Genomic DNA, 8,177 nt, shown 5'->3' with positions numbered 1-8,177 from the left:
AAACATCTCATAAATGAAAACATAACGTGGTAGAGTCAAATTTTGCCCGTGAGACATAATTTATTGTTTGAAAGTCCTTAATCTAAGTCTTGTCTCTAAGGTAAGAGTTATAGAACATCTCATAAATCAAAACACAATGTGATAGTGTCAAATCTTACTCATGAAACATAACTTGTTGTTTGAAAGTCAAAAGTCTTGCCTCTACAATGTGATAGTGTCAACTCTTGCCCATGAAACGTAGCTTGTTGTTTGAAAGTCATAAGTCTTGTCTTTATAAAGTGATAGTGTTAACTCTTACTTATGAGATGTAACTTAATTGGAAGAAATCGAAGAAAAGCACAGAAATAATAATAAATCTGAAAAAAATAAGAAAATTAAGAAAAATATTAAAATATAATCAAAGAAATATAGAAGTTGAGAGAGAACGGAAAAAAAAAATAAAGGTTGTTAAAAATAAAAAAAATAAAAATAATTTTTTTTATAAAAGTAGACATTGAGAGGAGTAAAAAAAAATGTAAAGATTGAGACAAAGTAAAAAGAACAAAAAAAAAAAGAAACAAAAGTAAAAGTAAAAGTAAAAGAAAAAAGAAAAAAGAAAAAAAAGAAGTTGAGAGGAAAAAAAGAAAAAAATTGTCACGACCAAAAAACGAGGGTCATGATGGCACTTGTCGCAGCGCACCTTGACAATTCAGCCTATAACCTAAACTGATAAGAAAAGAGGAAAAGACAGAAATATCCCAAGATAAGGCTTCTAGAATGAAGCCGAACCATATAAGTAATAATAACAATGTGAAAAGAACTTATCCAAAATACAAATATGCCCAAAATCAGGTGTCAATAGTGTAAGAACTACTAATACAATTCAAGAGTCAAATACATCAAAAAAAAATAACCACAAAAAAATAATATCTGTCTCTGAATACTAATAAAGACATAACTATTGTAGAAAGATAGAGGTGAACTTCTGACGCATGAATGTCCAACCGGTACCTTGAAAGCTCCAACAATCGCTCAAGTCAATCAAGCTGAGGCGCACTTGAGCTAGGACCTGCACCGAAAAGGCGCAGTAGGCATGAGTATGGTCCACTTTTACTAAGTAGGTATCATAGGTCGACCAAACAAAGTAGTAAATAAAACATACAAAATATACATTAAGGGCACGTTACTTGCAATCAGAAAATGTCCCACAACGGTAGCCCACACCGCTTGCACTAACAGTTCTAATATATCACATATATTATAACATCACACCAAGATAGAATAAAAGTACGTATTATATCACATATAAGAAGAACAAGGGGGAACATGCATATACAAGATCATCAAATACAAGTAAAAGAAGATACGATAAATACATAGATGACAAGTCAATATGGCAATACAACATAACATAACACAATAAAGTAAGTGCAATGTATATGATGATCATGATGGATAAGGTCGTCACACAACCTCTGAGATCATCGCATAATTCCTGTATATACCTATGGAGGCAAGCCTTCCAACACAGGACCCATGGAGGGGTTCGTCAACCCGTATATAATTCATATATCTCATATCTTCTTTCCGGCAAATTTCTTGAAAGGAGTTTTATAAGGTGTTACAATATCTCCTCCCCGACATATCCCTCGGGGAGGATTTTAAAAAAGTGTTGTCAGTGTTTTTCAGATGTTGCCATGGTGGTACCAATGTTTCATGAATGAGTATGATATGAGGATGTAATGCTCACAACCAATCACAATAAGTATTTGCACAACCAACCACAAGAATATATTTTCACAACCATGTGAGCTAATATCTACTCACTATTTTAGTTTCATCCACAAATTTTCACGTCTCATATGTCAAATAAAGTATGAATATAATTACAATACACCAATAGTACCATATTAAGCATCTTAACAATACAATACAATTATTCACATGTATTCAAGACTATTAATATCACATAGGACCCCACGCGGTCATACATATCACATAATAACTCAATTTCGATAATTACATCACATATAGGCCCCCACATGGGCACAAAACATAAATAACCATTTTTCATGATTAGTTTCCACCCTTAACATGCATTTTGTATCATCATTTACTACCCAACTCAGTCTGAAAGAGTTAAGACATACCTACCTTAAAAGTCTAAATCGATCCGCTACACTTCAAACCCACGACCTTACTTTTCACGAACGATCCTGAACTTTGCTAAAAATATCAAATATGAAATCTACGCGTTAAAACAAAATCAACGACACCCATATTGACTACTTTTGATTCGGAATTAAAATAGACCCCCAAAATGAGTTTTCAAAAAAGAAGGGCAAAATCAAAACTTTACTTCAAAAACACGTTCCCCATATTTTTAGGAACATACGACTGAAAACCCAAGTTAAATTGAGTAAAAAATAAGGTTCAAATCGAAGAAAAAATATTTTTGAACTTTACCGAATAAATTTTTTGAAATCCGGGTTAAATTCAAGAATCGAAGTTGGTTGGATGGTTAAATTGATGAAAAACTAGTAATTCTAAGATAAAAATATTATTCAAGTGAAAAGGAGTGAAATTGAAGTTTAAAATCAAGCTCTAAGATTTTTGGGGTTTTGAAAAATTTATCAAGAAATTATTAAGAAAATGGTGAATTTCTACCTTAAATCCATAATAAATCAAGAAATAGGTGTTAATCTAGCTTCTCAAGCTCCCACAACCTTCACTTTTAAGCTCTCATACTATTTTAGAGTTTAACTCTCAAGAGACAAGATGGAAAATGAGCAAAATAGGCCAAAAAATAATATAAATAGTGTAGATTTTTCTGCACAACTTTTGCAAAAAAAGTTTTTTTTCGTCTAATTCGGACTTTGACGGGGTGCTTGGAATTTGTTCGAAGTCCGATACTTGTAAATGAACTATGCAACCATACTAAATTCGACGTTCCGAACGTGATGACGATATCATATTTTCAAAAAAAATATCATTTTCACAAAATTGACCCCCGAAATCACAATTTTTCAAATCGAGGATCGAAATGAGATCTAAAAGCCGTAAAATCATACCAAATAAAATAGACATTTCAAATTTGTTGGCGAAGTCGGATTTTTCATCCGAGATCGTTTCGATCAAATGTGGGCCCCACACCCATATTTTTAATTTTCCAACTTTTCGATCAATAGGTCGAAATGAGCTCGGGTGCACCAGGATCCAAACCAAAGGTCTACTTAGCCTAAAATCGATATTCCGGAGCTTCTGAGCAGTCCGTTCGACCATCCACCACACGGATCAAAAGATATCCTCATAAGTCTACAATAAGAATCTCGAAGCCATAAAAAATCATAATATCGCATAAATGGTATCAAAATGCATCGAAAATCATGTCAATCACTCTCACACCCCAGAAATATCATAATGCATCTGCGGAGAGGGGTTAAACAGTCAAATCACATAAAATAATAAATTTTCACATATTTCATCAAATTTTTAGATCGTTACAAAAATAAGGGTTGAGAAAAATAAAAAATAAAAAGAGAAAAAAATAAAAATCAAAGTAAAATTAAAAAGAGAAAAAAAAATAAAACTTGAAAGATCAATAAGTATGAAGTTGTTATCCGTTATGAGAATCATTTATGTAATTTACTCCATTAGTCAAGGACAATTTTATCAAAAAATATATATCACTTAATAGCTAAAGACTATTTTTATGAATTTCTTTTTTATTTGAAGTCAAAACTTGAAAGCAATCTTATTTTGGGGGTTAATTCTATGGTTTCCCCATGTAGAACTATGAGCATACAATCATTAAATACAACACTTCTCGTACAAAAAGATATGCTAAAATACCAAATTTAATCCTTAGAGGAAACAGGGATGTCAATGAAGAGCAACCTGCTTCAACAATTCATCATACTTATAGTAGAAAAAAAAATCAAGGCAATGCGAACCACCGTAAAGTTAAAATATTTCATTAAGAAAGGTGAAAATATGAAAAAATAAATACACAAAAAAATCGAAGAAAATTTAATATCAAATATATCTATATCTCTATCTATCTATCTATCTATTTATATATATAAATTAATTATATATAAATAATATAATTTTTCATAAAAAAAATTTCAGATGCTTTGATCCTATTCGGCTCCGTCCTGATAGTGAGGCACCACTTCCACCATGTAGGTCCCCTGCCTCTTGTTTTATTCCAATGACTTTATGCGACGACTTACCTTTGGTCTGCTTAAGTGTGTGCGGAGACCGAAGACCTCGGCAAATGGTGATCTCCTCGGCATTGGGACGTTGGCTCTCTTACAATTGTAAGCTACATATTTCTCATTTCTAACATTAGCATTTATTAAAAATAATTTTTCTATTTTTATAATAGTGGTGTGATTTATGTATCCGACTCTATTCTTCTCGTATTCTATTTTTGAGTTTATACTAGGTATGTTTTTGTTATATATTTCTCATCTCATCTCCTCTATGTTATGATATCACTTTTAGTTCTGCATTTCTTATGTATTTATTTTACTTGATTTTGAACACTTTGATATATGTTTATGTGCTCGTAGCTTAATTAGCCCCTCTATACATGGTTCAGTTGCTTTCTTTTTTTAACTGCTTTGAATTATTTTTTCTAAAATCGAGAGTCTATTGGAAACAACGTAACATTTCTACCTATGAGGAAGGGATAAAATATATGTATATTTTATCTTTTCTAAACCTTATTTAATAAAATTATTCTGAATATGTTATTATTGGTGGTGTAGTTTTCTATAAACCATAACCAACTGAGATTGTTCCAGGGTACTTTCTCGAACTCCGGTTGGACATGTAGTCTAGTAACAGAGGCCAATTATGGATTTTAATTTTATAAGTTCTTATAATGATATTAGGTTAATTTACAATAATAACTGAGTGAACAACTAAATTTCTTATAGGTATTTAATAGTTCTTCTAACATATAAAGAATTATAGTAAAAATTTATTGAATTTACATGAACTTTATACGTGGTGACCAATTGGATAAAGGAGTTCGATTGGGGGACGAAGAAGCCTGGGACTAAAAGATATTTTCACTGTTTTCAATTTATTTAACATTCGTTGTGAAGTTTGAAATTTTTCATTATATATACATTATTGGTGTAGTTATAAGATTTTATCAATTTTTGATGTTAAATATGCTGTATAATTTTGTGGCTATAGTTGTGGTTTTATGCATGCAACTCACATTCATGTGGGGGTAAAATGAAAATATTAAATTAGATATATTTCAAATCTACAAAACTACAGATGGAAAAAAGTGTCATCGCGTAAATTGGGATAGCAAGTCCATACTTATTAGCTGGGATGGAGCTAGCATGCAAGGTACATTTTTCACATAATTCAATAATTATCTTTAACGCTATATATTTATTGAGAAATTCACTATACATAATAAATTTTCGAGCTTATAAATTTTAAATCTTAAATTTATCTTTTCGACCTATGGCTTAAAAAAGAAATATTCTTTCCGTTTTAATTTGTTTGATATGCTTTCCTATTTAATCCATTTTTAGAAAATGATCCTTTAATTTTTCTTTTCGGCAACTCTTTTATTCAAATTTACACATAATATGTTTAAGGCCGCAAAATTAAATAACATTTTAATATATATAATATATCTTTAATTCAATATCATAAGATTAATTATCTTTTTAATTTTAAATCAAGTCAAAATATGTCGTTCTTTTAAAAACGAAATGAATAATTAACTGGGCATTTTGATCTTTCATGGCATGGTCCTGGTCTCGCTGTAGTTTGTTATGTTGACCTTTCATGCGGTAGGCGAGCTGTCCACGTTGTAAGACAGTTCAATTCATATTTTGCCTATTAGTAATATTGAGATTAATTTCGTAAAAATTACATAAATTTTAATTGTTTTTGGAGGGTTAATTAGTCTCTATTTTATTTTTAAAAATTATTAAAAGAATTTATTTAGTCTACATGAATTTATCATGTTCTTTTAAGTACATCACTTAATTTTGCATAAATAAGATAAATCACTTAGGGTGTGTTTGGTATGATGGAAGATATTTTTTGGAAAACATTTTCCTATTTTTTCTTGTTTGGTTGTAATATAACTTTGGAAAAATATTTTCCAAAGGAACTCATTTTCCTCCATTTAAAAGGAAATGACTTCCCTCGTGGGTTAAGGGAAGTCATTTTCTAGAAAATATTGAGATGTGACTTATGGAAACTTGGAACCAAAATAAATCAAAATATGAATAAAGTGACAAAAATAGATCACATATTTAATAAGTTACCAAAACAAGCTAAACATAATGATTTATTACGTTTTATACTCTTTTTTAATGGTTTGATAGCGGGTGTGTATATTAAAAAGTTTTAGTAAAATGTAGTAATAGTTTATTACGTTTGCAATTTTTTTGTAAAACGTAATAATTTATTACGTTTACATGATTTGACATAAAGAAGTGAGGTGATAGTACACTGAGTTTTTTTAAAAAAATTATAAATTAAAACTTTATAACTTATTAAAACTTTTTATTACAATTTATAAATATATATATATAATAATAATAATAATAATAATAATAATAATAATAATAATAATAATAATTGAAAAAATTGTAGTACGTATATACTACTACTACTACTAATAGTAATAGTAGTAATATATTATCTTTTAATACATTTAATTATATGTAATAACAATTATTATTATTATTATTATTATTATTATTATTGTATTATATTATTGTTATTATTATATATTTATACTATGAAAATAAACATAATCTACTATTACTATAATGACTACTACTACGTATGCATTGCAACTAATTATTATTATTTACTATTATTACTATTAACATCATGTACTACTATTGTTACTACTATTATTATTTATTAAAATATTATTATTATTATTATTTTAAAATTTATTTAGGATTATATATAAAAAAGGTTAAGAAGTTAGAACTCCATTTCAATTCAAATATCATTAAAATTTAAATTTAAATTTAAATATCATTAAAATTTAAATTGAAATTCAAATAACATATTAATTTGTTAAAAGAAGATTAGTTTGTTATTCATTCTTATCTTTATTTTTTTCAAATATAATGTATATTTATCAAATAAATAATATATTTGAATTAAAATAAGTATTAAAATTAATAAAATAATAATAATTATTAATATTATTATTATATTTATATTACCCCTCCTCCTGCTACTAATGTATAGTACTACTACATACCTACGATCCTACTACAAGAGAGATATTATTATTATTATTATTATTATTATTATTATTATTATTATTATTATTATTTTATTTAATATTAAAATATATTTTATAATATTGAAAGGAATAAGTTATGAGTAGTTAGAGTTCATTTACAACTCTTCAATATAGCATTCCTGAAATCAAGTTAATGATAATATTTTAATTACAAAATCTAATAGTTTCAAAATTTAAATATATCTAATTTTTTAATTCAAAATTTTTATTACAATTTTTATATCCTTGTCCTAAAAACTGCCACATGACTTTTTATTATGCTGGCACGTGGCTTCTTTTAGTGCTTTTAGTTTTACTTATATATATATAGAGAGAGAGATTTTTTAATTATCATTAGTTTGAAATTAGAAACATAAGCTTATCCCTTTCAAAAAATAAAAATAAAATATTAACCTAAATAATAATATCTTATATTTTAATTCATAATTTTTATTACAATGTTTATAACCTTGTCCTAAAAACTTCCACATGTCTTTCTATTGTGCTGCCACATGACTTCTTGTCTTGTTTTAGTTTTGCTTTTATATGTATATAGATTTAATCTATAGTATCCATTTAACGTTAATAAAACCTTTTACAGCCACTAGTGTCTTTATAACTTGTTTCAGATCATAACCTTTAAAATCTTTCTTTCATTTTTAATTTCATACTCAATTCAACACCATCACATAAATTGAGATAGCAATACTAAATATAAAAAATGACATTCTTTAAAGTCAATTTTAAAAATAGTAAGACAAGTAAGTAGAAGGATTGCTAGGGTAATAAACACACTCCATTTTAATCCTAAAATTATAAATTTGAAAAAAATTAAAAAAAAAAAGTGGGAGGATGGGGGAACATATAATTAATGAGCAATTAGTTAGGGTGATAAAATAGTAAG

Source organism: Capsicum annuum, chromosome 5 (assembly GCF_002878395.1).
Source record: "Capsicum annuum cultivar UCD-10X-F1 chromosome 5, UCD10Xv1.1, whole genome shotgun sequence".
Lineage (NCBI taxonomy): Eukaryota > Viridiplantae > Streptophyta > Magnoliopsida > Solanales > Solanaceae > Capsicum > Capsicum annuum.
The sequence above is the reverse complement of the archived record's forward strand: the minus strand, read 5'-3'. Positions refer to the sequence as shown.